This window comes from Acanthochromis polyacanthus, chromosome 2 (genome assembly GCF_021347895.1).
Source record: "Acanthochromis polyacanthus isolate Apoly-LR-REF ecotype Palm Island chromosome 2, KAUST_Apoly_ChrSc, whole genome shotgun sequence".
NCBI lineage: Eukaryota > Metazoa > Chordata > Actinopteri > Pomacentridae > Acanthochromis > Acanthochromis polyacanthus.
This window is the reverse complement of record NC_067114.1, coordinates 17,396,879-17,414,359: the sequence shown is the minus strand read 5'-3', so window position 1 is coordinate 17,414,359 and position 17,481 is coordinate 17,396,879. Positions and strand designations below refer to the sequence as shown.

The 17,481-nt window shown below is 40.5% G+C and overlaps 1 protein-coding gene and 1 long non-coding RNA gene across 3 annotated transcripts in view; one reads left to right on the top strand and one right to left on the bottom strand.

Moving 5' to 3' along the window:
• Positions 1-17,481, bottom strand: part of LOC127531177 (uncharacterized) — a 387,768-nt gene that overhangs the window by 212,162 nt on the left and 158,125 nt on the right. The window lies entirely within an intron of this gene.
• Positions 12,711-17,481, top strand: part of esrrga (estrogen-related receptor gamma a) — a 155,234-nt gene continuing 150,463 nt past the window's right edge. The window contains exons 1-2 of one of the 2 annotated variants that reach the window (XM_051939893.1): positions 12,711-12,969; positions 16,219-16,271. The gene's annotated coding sequence lies outside the window, so the exon portion shown is untranslated. Of the gene's footprint in view, positions 12,972-16,218; positions 16,272-17,481 lie in introns of both variants that reach the window. The other variant, XM_051939886.1, reaches the window with a different exon arrangement.

Below are 17,481 nucleotides of genomic sequence, written 5' to 3'. Positions count from 1 at the left end.
TTTCAGTCTCAATTACCAGTGTTGTACAAATTACTGGACAGGTGTGTTTTTTTCAATTGATCTTGGTTAGATTTTTGTTGCTCTGCCTTTCTTTTTAAAACAGCAGGTGTTCTATTCTGCCCAAGTCAGGTGATGTACTTGATCAGGTCATAATTTTCACTTTGTTCTTTTTTAGAAACTCTTGTGTAATATTGGCAGTGTGTTAAGGATCATTATCATGCTGGAATATTCCTCCTCTGCTAATATTCTAGAGACTTATCTTTTCAGCCAGTATTTTGGTATATCCACAGGCAATCATGGTGCCATCACTATCACCCCAACACCTTTAGCACTCTTATAGCCCCAGATCCTCACACTCCCACCTCAATGCTTCACTGTCAGGACTATACGTTCACTGTGGCTGTCTGACCAGATTCCCCTCAAAATTGCTGAACTCCATCTAAACCAAACAAATGTAGGTCTTGTCTGAGAGGATTAGAAAGTGCTGCCAATATTTGTTTTGATTTCATTCTTGTTATTTAGCACATTTAAATCTTGCCATTCTGTGCAGAAGAGCAGGCTAGAGATTACCATTATGCAGTGCTGTGGCTGCCAGCTTTTCAGAGATAGATTGTGCAAGTAGTGCACTGTCCGTTTCATTTTTCTGAATATTTCTACCGTGACTTTGTCTATACCTTCTGATTACTTCCGCAACTATGTTTCAAAAGATTTTAAGTTTGTCAAGAGTCTTACTGTATGCTTTTTCATCTTTGTGAAAGCGTACGTGAAGACTGATTGTGAACAATCAGATTTTTCTGCTCCTCTGATTCTTTTCCATATTGAGTCATGAAGCAGACGTTCAGACCGCCCATGCATCCACAATTCAAAAAGTTCTGGTGGTCACCAAGTCAGTTTGAAGTACTTTTAAAAATTAGGCTTATTTGAAAACACGACTCAGTTTTCTGTGGGTGACCATGAGTAGTAAGTTTCTTCTTTGGGACCTGTGTTTCCGATGTAGGCTTTCTAATTTATTTGTTTCTTGTTGTGGTTTAAGAGGAAATACTCTAATGTTGTGTTGCACTGCATTATTTTCCTGGTCAATGAAATGTTAGATTTTAATTTGATTGCAGAGCTGTACTTATTTCTGATGTATATTGTTCTACATTAATTATGAATTCTTATGAGCTGTTACTTGTTTCCGAAACAAAGTTTACAATCTCTTTAACTAGCCAAAAGTGAGGTAACAAATCTGTCAGTCCATAAGCAAATTAGCTTAGTTGAACTTTCTGTCTGCCAAAACTCATGAAAGTCTGATGGAGCTGTCACCAGCCCTGTCTGGACAGCTCTCATAAATAAAAGATGTGGACAGACACAGCAGCTCAGGGTGGTTGCCCTCTTATGCAACATTACTGCAAATGTGTTTATAGATTATCTGTTGCCAGCTTCAGTTTAACTGTCTTTAATCCAACTAAAACCACTGCCACCATAGATGACTCAAGCCTCTCCATATGGTCAATGTATACAGGATCCAGGTGCACGATGCTCTGGCTCCGACACAGCTGTCGGAAACAATCTGCTGCCATTAGAGCCGATGCCATAGCAGGTCTATTTGTAATGAAGCAAGTAGCACCACTGGAACATAAAATTCATTTGCATATAAACATAAATATTGTCAGTTGACTTGACATTAAAAAGAAACAGTACAAATCACTTACTGTTGACTGCTTTCGTCTGGACGTAGAATTATATTAAAGTGAGTTTACCCGCTGCAGTGCTGTACAAGTGCAGGCCACAAGCCATTGGGATCATTTCTACTAATGCTTTCACCTTAAAATACAAAAACAAAACTTTTGGGTCACTGTAATGTCTTCTTTTCGAACTTCAAGTTGCAAAAGGGAGTGAGAACTGGGTAGGTAGGCCAGACGTGAACCTGGGGTCAGTACTGTTGTGTCAGCAGGGATCATGAAGTCCAGGAGGTATCTGATTCCAGACACTGTTTTACAAAGATAACAGCAGATATCCAGTCTGTTTTCCAACTTACTGCTTGAAAATGCCCCATTACTCATACTTGTCTAGCAGACATTAAAGCTGCAAACCAGAACTATCATTTCAACTTCTACATAAACGTAACTGTCATATTTCCCTCATGTTTGATATTTAACCCACTGATGCACAACATGGGTCAAGAGATACCCATTTTCCATTGAATATGGGTCACTTTTGACCCATGTTGTGCATTAAAGGGTTAAATTGTTTTCTGCCATTTAAAATGTCTTCTTCTTCAGTGGTCTAATGCAGCTAAGTGGAGAATTTGTGCCACCACCTGCTTATCTTACCGTCCCTCCTAATCTTAGCATATGAGGTAGTGAATGGAAATGCCTATAAATTTGCATTGTCTTTTGCCAGTTTTTTGGACCTTTGGATAAAATTTGAGCCATAGCTGGACAGAGCCTGACTTTAGACAGGCAAAAGTACACATTTGGCTTCCCTAAGACAGATGTGCACAGTTTTCACCCTGGAAGCTGGAGCCACGTACAACAGGATGTGGATTTTGCACTTTTAAAAAAAAAAAAAAAAAGCATTAAGGCAAGCTAATTAACAACAACATAACTCCTGCTAATTTGCGTAAGACGTATTTCTGTCAACCAGTGACAAACAGCAAAACACTTTAATGCATAAATCTTCATTTTCATATACTGCATGTATATTGGCCCTATGTTAAGCTCCACCTGACTAATAAAGCTGAAATTAACTGAACTGAACTGATGTGTAAATAGCAGAAGAGGGTAACCTGACTTTACACCCCACTGCATCCCTGCGTGTGGAGTCAGGTACCTCCTGCCTGGCTCCTCCTGAGCGTTTTGGTGGAGATTTATAGACGATCCACCCCACTCTCATCACCATGCAGCTGAATTATCTCATCGGTTGCATTAATCCACCGATTACATTTGATTTAATTTTCATAATAATTAAAGTGAACCATCACTAAAATTAAAAGCATTCAGGAGGTGGTGTGTGTGTGTGTGTGTGTGTGTGTGTGTGTGTGTGTGTGTGTGTGTGTGTGTGTGTGTGTGTGTGTGTGTGTGTGTGTGTGTGTGTGTGTGTGTGTGTGTGTGTGTGTGTGTGTGTGTGTGTGTGTGTGTGTGTGTGTGTGGTGGAGGGGGTTGCACGATGGGTGGATGAAGGCACATGTGCTCATAGATGAAAGGGCTGTTGTTGTGGTATTTGCACATCCAGGGAGTCGTTTCTCTCTCTCTCTGTGTCGCTCCCCCTCTCTCTTTTCCTCTATCTATCTATTTGTTTCTCTCTGTGCCTCCCCCACCCCTCACCTGCTCCAGGAATCCCGATGAAGTGATTAGATTGATAGGTGCAAAAGGGAAAGAAGGAAGGGGAGGAGTGGACAAAAATGATTAAATTAGCATATCACAAACGCTTCACACGTTGGCAACCGCCGGAAAACAAAATCCCCAGGCCACCTAAGGCCTGCCGCAGTGCTGAAGAGCCCAGGACCTGTGAGTGTGTTTGAAACCCCACACGGCAGGATTAAAAAACCCAAAGCCTGAGCTGGAGACAAAGTAGGAGTAAAGCCTCCTGGTGCTGGGAGACGGCGTGTGTGATATCTGCATTAGGTGGCAGCAAAGATACAGTACTCCGCTTCCTTGTCTACGGTGTGTTTCTGCGTGCAGAGTGTCTGACTTTATGTGTTTGTGTGTGAGAGAGTCAAACAGAGACAATTACAGAGAGAGGCTTATTGTTTCAATCATGTAGAAACCTCAGTGAAAACATGGAACAGTAGAATAGTTTAGAATTGACTCATGCTCCAACAATAAAAAGAGCAGTTTAAGTAGTTTATTTTCATAGATCATATTCAAAAAATGTATTTTTCTGCATTCCATAGTGACTGCTCACTCTTACTGACAATTATTAATGAAAAAAAATCCGCTAAGTCCACTTTAACTGGTTTTTCGGCTTACATCCGATTCCTGTTGTGTTGTCTGCAACAAACAGATACTGAAATGGTCTTCTTTGCTTTAAAAAAACCGAACTTATAGCTTACAGCCTTAAAACACAATATTTGTACTGTGATTCTTACTAATACTCCATATGCCAGTGTATGCTAGATTATACCTTGGTAAACTATGCATAGAATAACAAAGAGAGATTTGTTCAAAACTAAATTTATGACAGGGGTAAAACAATAGCAGGTAGCTGACACTGTAGCTGTTTGTCTGTGGAACGCAAAATATGAAAGAGTGTAGAAAAAATAACAATAATAATTAATGGGAACAAAGTGGGTTGGTGTGGAGTTGAAGCTGATTCACCAAAATAAATGAATAAATAAATAACTACAGCCACAAAAAGATAAACTCTGTGGCATCAATACGTTCATCTTCTGAATGCAGTACAAGAGTCTATCAATGGTACTGATTTCATTCAGCGATATAGAATTACCCCTCTGTATATCATCTGATTAGCATTGTAAATCTATATCAGCTCCAATATTTTTTTCCCCAAGCAGCAACATGAGTGAACAACACTGTTCCCAGAGCAAAAGCCCAGTGCAGTTATGTTGTTGTTAACTGATTGTATTTGCTAATAGAAAACTTTGGCTACAACCTTTTACTGAAAATAAAAATGTGCCTGTCTGTTGTAAGCCATTTCTTCTGTTCAGGCTAATGGGGCACTAGCTAGTAACATGTTTCCCATTTTAGCTGTGTGCTGAGAATGAGTTTATGTTTGTTTCCAGAAGACTGTTGTAGTGATTGGTTGCTGTTTGTGTATTTGCTTTGCTCATTTCAGTATGAAGTGATTCCTATAGTTTTTCATAAGACTGAATATAACCATCTATGGATACAGGGTACTTGTTTGGCAGCATTACTCTACTTTTTTGGCCAGTTAAATGGTCACATTAACTCCAAATTAATCTTGCCATTATTTATTTATGTGGGTTCTAACTGGTAGCCAATCAGCGTCTAATGCAAGGCCTTACTGGGCAGAACAAAGGCAGATAATGCATTACTTGAGCATTAGAAAAGGAGTGCTGTGTTTAAACCCACCACTAGGTAAGGCCAGTCTCTATCAGTTGTCTTCTGACTGAGAGCCACAAAACTTGCGTAGTGCTTTGCAGAAATGGCATTTCTCTGACAAGTAGGAAAATTTGCCAATTCTGCATCCAATCCAATATTTGCAGCCAGAATCCCACCGACAGGGCAAGAGAAAACCCTGCGCGCAATGAGCTAATGAAATCAAACATGCGGCGCGGTTTTGCATGTTAATGCTGGCAGTGGGTGTCAATAGCGTTTAAAGATGTCAGCAGGTGGATAGCGAGATGGATGGCCCTCTGCCTGCCTTTCACTTCCCACCCCAAGGAAGTTAAACAGCATCTGCCTTAAATAGAAAACTTCAATATCTATTTACAGAGAGGGAAGGAAGCCTATAAGGGAACGATGGAAAGAAGAGAGAGATGAGAGAGAGTCAGAGAAAGAAAGGCAGAGAGAGGGAGAAGAGAAAGGCTTGAAATAAGGCAATAACCCTGACCTCAAGTGCACATTGCGACACATTGACGCTGTTGTCATTTGTTAATCAATAGAAGTGCTATGCAGGCCATACATTTAATGGCATGAGATTGGCAAACCTGTAACAAAATTAAGGGAAGACTAAGACCGCAGCCTGTTTTTCTGTTCCGTCAATTTACAACCTCAGTGACTCCAACAGTACAGACAGACACATGACTTTGAGTCGGCCCTGCTCTGCCGCAATGAAATGTTGGAACCTCAATTTTGGCGTTGTCATTTTTTCCTGTGAATGTAAACATCTTTCGTGAACTGAGCAAATTCCTAATCTGACATAGTGTGATCTATAAAGGACCCTTATGGTGCCTGTGCCGATTTTAAGTTCCTCACAGCGTACACCATTTGTGCTCTGACTAACAGAAGCACTTTTATGCTTACAGGAAACTAAATAGTGCAGTAATGAATGAAAACTGTAGCTGAGCAGACATGTGGACACACTATGGCAATATTTTTGATAGAGTTTAGATTTTCTTGCTGCAGTTGTCTGTTTTTAATTAACGATTTTAAAAGAGATACAGCACTATTTTAATGAAATTCTGCCCCTTATGATAAAGTTATGCTCAGTCCATGCAAAATATCACTTGACTATAAATGTGTGTGTTTGTGTGTGTGTATCTTTCATTGTGTAGCCTGCCCTCATTATGCTCCATCTTCATTAATAACAGCTATGCATTTTAATTTCTTTTGCAGGGCCTAAATTAAATGTGTCATCCTTTAAAATAAATAGTGTAGATCTCACATGTCCTCTCTCTCTCTCTCGGTGTGTTTCTATCATACACGCACAAACAGACAGGCGCTATGGGATAATTTACAGGATAAATAAAGCATTGCTCCAATTAGTCTTAAGTCAAATAAATTAGTCATAAATTTGGTGTACTCGATTTTATGGGGTTTTAGATTCATGATGTTTGTTGCAGTAGAAATATATTCTCGAGGCACCTACATCATTTTGGTACCAGGAAGCAAAGACAATACGATGCTCGATAATCACCAATGTGTCAGCGTGTCAAGGAAACCTAAAAAAAAATGCATCAGTAATAAATTAAATATTGTATGTGCTGCTTTATTTTTACGAAATCAGCACATGGAAATGTATACAATCTGAACGAGTGCTAATACGATGACAAGATGACGATGACGTGAAAAAAGTGGTCGTTACGCAAACATGTTTATGAATGTAATACTGTATGCACAGTTTAATGTATTTGATAAAGCGCAGCCTGATCACAGAAAACATGTCTTCATCGCCAAATACTGGACAGTACCAACAGTAATTGTGAGTTTGAAAATTTGCACATTTTAAATACATTTTCATGTCGTCCAAAAGCCTCCTGCTGCAACTTGCCTAGACTTGCTTACAGAACACCTATTAATGTCACAGTGTGACCTAGTTGTAGAGTCTCCTCCATAACCACAGGCTCATGGGACACATTTGAGTTTTGATTATTTGATCTTGCGAACAGCAACTGAGCAAACATGCATCTTGCTGAAGACATCAAATCCCGACCGGTAACTAACTCTAAATGTAATGAAAATATCGGGATAAGGTGGAAACTTAATTAATATAAATGCTTATCTCCAGATGTGGCCTCATTAAAACTTAGATCTTATGTAGCTCATACTTTGGCGTCAATCCCTTTTCTGCTGTGACAAATCAAGGTTTTACATCCCCTTGCTTTGGATCATGCTTTTTTTTCTGCCTAAAGAGGTTTATATATTTCCTTTATGTATAAGAACCCATTAGGGAGTAATTTGGGTTTTAGTGTTTTGCTCAGAAATGCTCAGATGTGTGGATGAAAAGTGCTGGAGATCAACCAAGAACCAACAACATTAGTTAACGTACCACCTGTGTCACTGTTACTGCAGGCTTTACAATAAGCACAGCCCAAAGAAAGACACGTAGCTAATCAAAAAATGGAAAATTAAGTGTGTAAGCGGAGGTGAGGCATATTTCAGATGAATGTATCACTCTGGTGGACACATAGAAAACGAGGTATATTTAAGGAGGAATGACCTAACTTGTGTAACATCCCAGCTCGTCTAATTTGTGTTTGCTTTACAATATGTCGACTGTACCTGAGCGGGAGTCGCTCCCCCACTTTTTGTCAGACTCTTTAATTCTTTCTCTCTCTGTCGGTGCATTTATCTTTCACTGCGAGCACAGCAGAGCATGATCACTTTGTCCTTTGTTATTTTTTTTACAATCTGCTCTTTTCCCTCTCTCCCTCTCTCACCTCCCATTGATGGCCGCTGTTCTCCTCCCGCTCCGTGTTTTCTCCCTCACCCTCCTGCTCTCTCCCTCCTGTTCTGTTCCCTGTGTGCTCGCTCCGTCTCTTGGGCCCTGACCTCCCACTGTGACCCCACAGAGCCACGGTGACTTTGGTACGCAGTACAGTCTACTTGGTAGAAGTCAGTGCAGAGGCTACAGATATGAGCTGCAAACTTTTTCTCTCGAGTCAGCATAAAAGTATGTGTGTGTGAATAGATCCTGTTGCATGCGAGTCCTTCCACCTCGCTCAGTGTGTGTGTGTGTGCGTACACGGTGGATCCTGTTGCATGGTAGTCCTCTATCAGTGTCTGCCTCCTGATCTGATTGATTGTTCTGGGTAAATTAGGACTGGGCGCTGGTGATGGGGACAGGAGTGAGTTACACACTTCACCCCTGTCCTTGCCCTCCACCCTCTTTCCCTTCTCCTCCTCTTCTCTGTCCCTGCTTTTATCATCTTCCTCTCTGCCCTGTCCCACTCTTTCAGCTGTGCTTACTGCTGTTTTTCTATTTCTCATCTCCCTTTCCGTTGTCGTTTTGTTTCTTTCTCCTCATCCTGGTCACAATCCTCGCTTGGGAGTTCTTGAATCAAATGCTCTGTTTTGTCACCTCCTCGTCAGCAAGCATCAACATCATTTTCTAATCATGAACAGTGTAATCAGACTCTGGAATGTATGTTCTCTGTATTACAAATGCAGAAGTAGAATTTCTGTCGTAAGAGATAATTGGTACAGGGATGTGATTCTAGATTTTGATGCAGCATTAGCAGGAAAAATCTACTCTGAGAATTACTTTTCTTCACCTTTACTTTATGTTGCATATCTAAATATTGTAATAAAACAGGTTCATTGATTTCTAAGCACACTGTGATGCACGTAAGGCACACACTGTGCATTCACTGCCCAGTAAACCTCTAATTTGTTGTAGGCTTCAGTGACCGGTTTATGAAATGTTCCCTCATAATGACCCAAGAGAATATCAGAATATATACACTCAACAAAAATATAGACGCAACACTTTTGTTTTTGCTCACACTTTTTATGAGATGAACTCAAAGATCTAAACCTTTTTCCACATCCACAATATCACCGTTTCTCTCAAATATTGTTCACAAATCTGTCTAAATCTGTGATAGTGAGCACTTCTCCTTTGCTGAGATAATCCATCCCACCTCACAGGTGTGCCATATCAAGATGCTGATTAGACACCATGATTAGTGCACAGGTGTGCCTTAGACTGCCCACAATAAAAGGCCACTCTGAAAGGTGCAGTTTTGTTTTATTGAGGGGGGGGGGGGGTCAACTCCTCTTCAATGGCTGTGCGAAATTGCTGGATATTGGTGGGAACTGGTACATGCTGTCGTATACGCCGATCCAGAGCATCCCAAACATGCTCAATGGGTGACATGTCCGGTGAGTATGCTGGTCATGCAAGAACTGGGACGTTTTCAGCTTCCAAGAATTGTCTACAGATCCTTGCAACGTGGTGCCGTGCATTATCCTGCTGCAACATGAGGTGATGTTCTTGGATGTATGGCACAACAATGGACCTCAGGATCTCGTCACGGTATCTCTGTGCATTCAAAACACCACCAATAAAATGCACCTGTGTTCTTCGTCCATAATAGATGCCTGCCCATACCATAACCCCACCGCCACCATGGGCCACTCCATCCACAACATTGACATCAGAAAACCGCTCACCCACACTTGCTGTGTAAACCGGGATTCATCCGTGAAGAGAACACCTCTCCAACGTGTCAGACCCCATCGAATGTGAGCATTTGCCCACTCAAGTCAGTTACGACGACGAACTGGAGTCAGGTCGAGACCCCAATGAGGACGACGAGCATGCAGATGAGCTTCCCTGAGACGGTTTCTGACAATTTGTGCAGAAATTCTTTGGTTATGCAAACAGATTGTTTCAGCAGCTGTCCAAGTGGCTGGTCTCAGACCATCTTGGAGGTGAACATGCTGGATGTGGAGATCCTGGGCTGGTGTGGTTACACGTGGTCTGCGGTTGTGAGGCTGGTTGGATGTACTGCCAAATTCTCTGAAACGCCTTTGGAGACGGCTTATGGTAGAGAAATGAACATTCAACACACGAGCAACAGCTCTGGCTGACATTCCTGCTGTCAGCATGCCAATTGCACGCTCCCTCAAATCTTGCCACATCTGTGGCATTGTGCTGTGTGATAAAACTGATAAAACATTTCAGAGTGGCCTTTCATTGTGGGCAGTCTAAGGCACACCTGTGCACTAATCATGGTGTCTAATCAGCATCTTGATATGGCACACCTGTGAGGTGGAATGGATTATCTCAGCAAAGGAGACGTGCTCACTATCACACATTTAGACAGATTTGTGAACAATATTTGAGAGAAACGGTGATATTGTGGATGTGGAAAAAGTTTTGGATCTTTGAGTTCATCTCATAAAAAGTGTGAGCAAAAACAAAAGTGTTGCGTTAATTTTCTTGTTGAGTGTAAAACAAAAAAAATTTAGTTAATTGAGATATTACAGCCTTCATAAATCAAGTAAAAATAAATGTTCTCAGTCAAGAAAAAAAAAAAAAATTTCAAGACCCATGATGCTAAGCACTGAAGTACCTGAAATTATCACACATTCATATCAACTATTAAAAGTTGACAAGGAAAACGAATCAAAACATAAGTACAAGACACATGATACAATGTTCAGTCACCATATTTCTTCTTTTGTGTCTTAATTTCAGTCAATCAAAAATCAACCCTGATAGGTAGCATGTTGTTTGGTCAATAAGGCCGGAGAGGACCCTGCTACACATTTAGATTTTACTGTCTGAAAAACCCTCCAGGGGTGGTCTCTCTTTAACTAAAACTAGCCTGATTGATCCCATGCGTGATAAGCCACTGCTGATGTGGTGCATTTCCATAGCAAATCAATTGCTGCTTCTTCATCAATGCATTAACAGCATGGCTTTTCCTGTGGCCCCAGGCCTTTGCAGTTCTGGATAAAATGGGGCTCATGACAATTTCAAACAGAACATTAACATTTCTTCTTATGATTAGCTGTAAGAAAACAAACTGTGACTGTACAAGAAACAACATAGCCTCACTGATTTTATTTTGAGAAGGACAACACTGGGCAATTTGCAGATCTCCCACCATTATCCACAGTAAATATATATATACTCAGACCTTCTAATGTAGCAGTTTCACTTGAAATATCAACAATTTGTATGCACTTTTAACAAAACTGTATGATGAAAATTTAAAAGTGCAGCTACAAGTACACTGGTTCACAGAGATGTTGTTTGTGATTTGTGTGTGCGCACTATATTCATAAACAACTGAATATTCTCAACAAAAACTGAACTTTTTGTGTTGCGGCTGCACTCATAGTGTTGTTATCCTACTGCGTGGGGAGGGGAGAGGGGAGTAGAAAAGAGAGACTGCAACGATTTATACTAGTGTGCACTGACCTACTTCTGTGATGTGCTAAAAAGATTATGCATTGCCAAATTGCTCTTAACATTCGCATGTGATGAGCTACTATAATGAACTTAACGTGCTGATATTAGTTGTAGTAGGCAGAAATCTGGAAAAAGGCAAAAACACACACCAAAATTTAAGAATGCAGCCCTTCTGCAGCTCTCAGGTGAATGTCCAGGCTTCATACATGTGATTTTATGGTAAATCAAGGATAATTATGCAACCTAACCATCCACTACAATGGCACAGAAGTTAGGCCTGAAAAAAATAGTACAGTTTAACTTTTTTGCTATATATAGGAGTTGTGGTCCTTTCACAAAAGCAATAATCATACCTGATAGGATGCTGGAGTTGGTGGTGTTATTGTGTGATTTTGGTGATTAAATGTAAAAAAAAAAAAAGCAAACAAAAACTTTAGCATCTGAAAAAAGACAGTCGATGGTACGATCAACTAGTTTCCATCTGTGGCAAATTTTTTTAAATTTTGTTTTTTATTGAATTTTCTCCCAATGATGCCATAATACCACAGCCTCTCCAAGCTTTAAAACCAAAAGTACAAGCTCAGGGCACTAACTCTCTGAGAACACAGGATTTAACTGGACTTCTACCTTTCTTCTCCTGTCCTCTCCTCTCTAAAACATAGTTGTTACTCTTAAACTGCTGAATTGGTAACACTGTCAAAAAAGCTGCTAGCAAATGTGGTCGGGGAAACTGGACCCCCTCAACCATAAATAGATGTTTGTTTCTGCTCTCTGTGTTTGTTTGTGTTTCCTCTTTCTGGATCTGGCCTGCAGGGACTATTTTTCAGAAAAGACAGCGAGACTTTAGGGAATACTTTGACTTCCTCTTTTCCACCCTTCTCTCCACCTCTCTCTTCTCAACTTCTCTTCTCTTCTCTTCTCTTCTCTTCTCTTCTCTTCTCTTCTCTTCTCTTCTCTTCTCTTCTCTTCTCTCTTCTCTTCTCTTCTCTTCTCTTCTCTTCTCTTCTCTTCTCTTCTTTGTCATCTTCATATAATTCAATTCAGTCTTATATTTTCAAATTTTTATTCATCAGTTGCTCCGTTTCTTGTTCCTCTCATTGTGCAGTTTTTTTTTACTATATCTTTTTTCCTTGTTGTCCAAATATTTTTTTTCTGTCTGTCTGGTTTTATTTATAGTGAGGCTGAAACATATGCTTCCACAGCTTCTGCTGCTCCTTAACAACAAAGCTGTTTGTGTTTCCTGCGGTAGGACTCCGGCTGACTGTCTGCATGAACGCTGCTGTCCTGGAGTGGCACATCAGTTTGGTCAGTTCACCCAGCACTCCTTCCTCCTCTTTCTCCCTCCCTTCCTTTTTCTCTCACTTCCTCATTCTCATAGTACCCGGCACTTGGGAAAAAAAAGAAAAAAGAAAAAGAGAGAATCTCCGCTTCATGGCTTAGAGAATGAGCTCTGCCTCTCAGCTGCGGAGAGAAGAGAGAAGGGGAGAGAGGGAAAGGGAATGAATGCAGAAAGGAGGAGAAAGGCAGCGACACACTTGCATCTGTTGTGGCAGCGTCCTGCAACCGAGAAGCGAATGAGAGAGTGTGAGAGAGGCAGAGAGTATGCCAGAGTGAGAGAAGAGAGAGAAAGAGAGGGGATCTCAGGCAGCCGTGTCCTTGAGAACTGCACCACAACTCTTTGAAGAGAGCCGGGAGATGGTGTGAGTAACGTGCATCTCGGTGGGACAATTGTGTTTTCTGTGTGTGTGTGTGTGTGTGTGTGTGTGTGTGTGTGTGTGTGTGTGTGTGCTTTATGGATGAGCATGTACAGTGCTGTGTGTTTGTGTGTGTGTATAACCTGCTGCTTGCACACTGACCTGCCAAGCTGAGAGTGAAGGGGGTTTGGCTGCCGATCTTCTCTGCTATTGTCTGCCTGCCTAAGTGTTGCTGACAGGGGATTATGGCAAATACAAAACGCCGTATGGACCAACGAAACACAGTGCCAAACTTCAGAGACACACGCATGCATGCATGAAGCTCCATGTTGAGAACTCTGTTTGACTGCACTTGTGTGTGTGTGTCTGTCTGTGTGTGTGTGTGTGTGTGTGTCTGTGATAGTATGTACCTGGTTTAGTTGTCTATTTTCATTGTAAAATCATAAACATGAAATATTTCAACTTCTTTTTTGTGGTTTCACCGTCCTGAATATATCCGATACCTTTCCTTACACTTGTTCATGTCGCTGTAGCTCTGAAACCACCTGTAACAGTCGAAAAATTTCATGGTGCGTCAATTATAATCATAAGTCTTTACTCTGGCAGTGAACTGATGACCAAGTGGTTCGCACACAGAGTTTAGGGGCTAAAATGCTCTTCACAGCCGAGTCCCTGGTTTGACTCCTATTGGACCTTTGATGGATATAATTCCTCTGCTCTCTTTCCCAAATATTCCCTGCCTGTCTCTACTGCACTATAAATAAAGATGAATTGCCAGAAAACTTTAAAATGGGGGTAATACAACCTTAAACTGTTATATTAGTATTAACTTCATCAATACAAAGAGGGTTAAATACTGTGTCCTTAAAACTGATATATTAAGTCACTATCCTGTCCTGGAGGCTGAAAGTTTAAGGGCAAATAATCCCTCTTGACCTAAAAACTCATTTGAATTCAGCTTCTGTGCTTGCAGTGGGCCTGTGGTTTGGCGGTTGTGTGTGTCCGAACCCTGTGAGGTCTCGGGATCAGAGCCAAGTGGTGTGACCCATTGAACTATTTGTAACTAATCATAGGCCACAAGCCACACAGCATGCCATGGAACCCAGTTGGGTTACACTCATCAAAATATAATGAGAGTCAACATGTCACTCATGTTTCTGAAGGCGTTCTTGAGATGAATGCCATCGCTGAAGACGTGTGCCATTTTATTGCATTAAGAGCCAAACATTTGACATCATGCGCTTGGCTGGTAGTTGAAACAGACTCGCCTCTCACATTTGAAAAGTGAAATAGAACCAGTGGGAATATATTTAATATTGCAGGTAGGGTACCGTCACACCCTAATCTAAAAATGCTCCGGTTGCATCATGTCTTACAAAGCAATGCGGGTATCGTATGGCCAGTATCGTCTACTGTGTTTGATCATTTGTAGGAAGATAAGTGTGACCGCTGATCATACTCTCCGGGATATATTTGGACATTAAATTATAGCATGCTGAGTGCATACATAGCATTCCAAAGGTTGTATATCACCTCTCTTTCTTGCAGAAGCGTTTACGAAAGGCAGATGACAGGATTCATGTTTCCAATCAACATCTGTGTTGCACCGTAAATTACATTTCAACATTTTCCTCGTAGAAGTCCTTGTAAATCCTTGCATATATATTAATTAATTAACATATTACAGTAATTCATATGTTATATCATAAACTACACATTATAAGTCATAAATCTCAAATAACACAGAATCTAATAAATTGCTAGTGATTTTCATAGGCAAAGCCGCTTAAATTGACCCCCACAGTATTTTAAATATCAGGTCTTAAGGCATGTATGTGAAACACTAAACAGAATGATTAAGTGGTATAAATGTGTTTCCTCTCCATACGTGTTCCACATCATCTCAGTGTTACTAGATCGTGGTAATCTGCAACATTAAAACCCCAGGCAGGTGAAGGGAATATCACCATACATCTTGTTACAATGTTCTGCTGGGAAACTTTGGATCCTGGCATTTATGTGGATGTTGCCACCAACCTAAACACTGCTGCAAACCAAGCAAACCCCACATGACAAAGACATAACCCAATGCAAGCCCCCTCAACCCATGGGGGGAAACATTGCTCTGGAATGGCTGAAGGAACACAACAAAGAACCTAAGGCATTGATTTGATCTCCAAACTCCCCAAATCCCACCAGAGCAAGCCTGATCCACAGAATCTCAGCCCTATCCTATGCAATATTAGGCAGTTGGTTTTAATGTTGTGGTTGATCAGTGTTTGTCGGTAGTACCCATTGTAGTAAAAATACAGAATAACTGTTCTTAAATCACCCTTAACTGTTTTGTTTTGATATTTCTTTTAATTTTACCTTTGATAAAAGCATTTTTCATTACAAAATATAAAACATCAATGTGATAAAGGTATTTTAGCTCATAATATTGCTGCCTTTCATCTCCGTTTGTCTTACAGTCTTCATACATATTAGCAATTAGGCTACTGTCAATATAGGTTAGGAGCTTTAAATGTATTCCATAAACATATTCTGTTAAATTCTGTGAATCTTTGCTGTTATTTCAGTTGATATTTATTCTTGTTTTTATGCATAACACATAGATGTTATAAATACATGTTTTTGCAGCAGGCTTCTAATCAGAACTAATGCGCTCTTAGCATGAATGAACTAAAAGGAGTAACAGGGAGAGTTGATGGTGTCCACAGTATATATTTAGACTTTAGAAACTGTCCCCAGGGTGAGCATGTAAGTGTGCAGTATGTACTGAGATTGTGAGTGTGTGAGCGTAGTGTGCAGATGTGTGTGTGCTTGTATGTGCATGCAGTGTGTTTGTGTGTGGCGCACTGTGTTTTCGGCTGTTCCAGCCAACCAATTGAGGTCAGCCGCTCAATAATTAAAGGATGTCACTGGTTAGTGCAGGAGTTGGGTCGGCCAATCACAGAGGGTGATGTCAGATCAGAGTGAAAGAGAGTCAGAGTGACCATTAAAAGACGAGAGAATTGGGGGAATAAGGAGAGACAGAGCCTAGGACTAGTAAGAGAAAGAGTTTAAAGATTGAGTGGATTATAATTTACATTTGTGTCAGTGTTCTTTAACTGTCAACAGATCTACCCTTGTGAAATGCTGTTGTTCATCTCTGTACTATGTCCTGCCATGTATGTCTCATTTTCTACTTGTTGCAGTTTAAATCTGACAAAAGTTTCCCCAACTACAATAATTTTCTTTCACTTTATTACAGTAGCTGAAGACTGAGCACCCCTCACAGCAGATACCTGAGTAGAAGAATAGCAGGTAAGAGGAGCACCAACTTCTTTTCTGATTAAATGACCAAGACAGACACAAGTTGTAACTGCACATCTAAGTGATGGATCAGTTTACAAGCTTGTCACAGGAATCAAAATAGATTTTGGTCACTGATTTTTTTGTTCACTCTCTTGGCTTTAAATCTTGCAGATTAGCTGCTTTTTTCAAAAGACACTGGATGATGCCATTTTATCACAGGCGAAAGTGTTTTCTTTCTGATAACTTGCTCCTTTTCCACCATTGTCTGCACTGCACTGTACAGATAAATTCATTTGTACTTTGCCGACACGTTTTGTCCATTGTTATCATATCATATCATGCAAGCACCATAAAAGGGACATCAAGAGCTTTTTTTGCCACACACAGTGTGAAGTAATATGTATCTAGCCAATAGCCATGTTTACTTCAAATAAAAACCTGCTGGACACCTGTCATCTCCAACTTTTCAATTGTGGAGAATATTGTCAATTCATGTTAGTTAACAATATTAGCTAGTGCTAACTCTAAGGTTAGCTCTGGCTTCTATTATCATAGGTTAGTAGTCAGGTTGCCAACAGGAATAAACATAAAATGTGTGGATGTAACAAAGAGTTGTATTTTAGTTTAAAAATTCCAGCAAAATGTCACCATTAATGAATTATTTTGTATGCAGGAAACCCAGCAGCAGGCTAGGGAAGTAGAGCAGGCTGATGAAGAAACAGGTGCATCCTCAGGGTTTCAGGTGAGGCCCAAATTATAAATTACAGTTTAGAATTATAAGAGGGCATCAGCATTAAAGTTAGTCTTAAGATGTCCCTGTAAATGCTAAGACCAAACATACACTCTTGAAAGAGAAAGATGAGACACTGTCCTTTAACTAAGATTAAAATATGAGTAAGATCCACAATGCCGAATTTCCTGTGAGTAAAACATCAAAAATATATCAGTATGTAATCCTAATACATGATTGAAATTAAGTGGTACACCCATGTTAATGTGCTGATGTCAAGTTTGTCTCCAACAATAAACTCTTCACATCACTGAGTCAAAGCTCGATACACCCTGAGCACAGCCAGCTCAACAGACCAGTCGCTCAGTTTTATATATTGCAGGTTTGTCAGGACTACACTCCAAGGCACCAAGGTGCTGATTCTGCAACCAGTGGTGGTGCAGGTTTGGGAACTGGTCAAGAAACTCACAGCAGTTTCCAAACACAGTA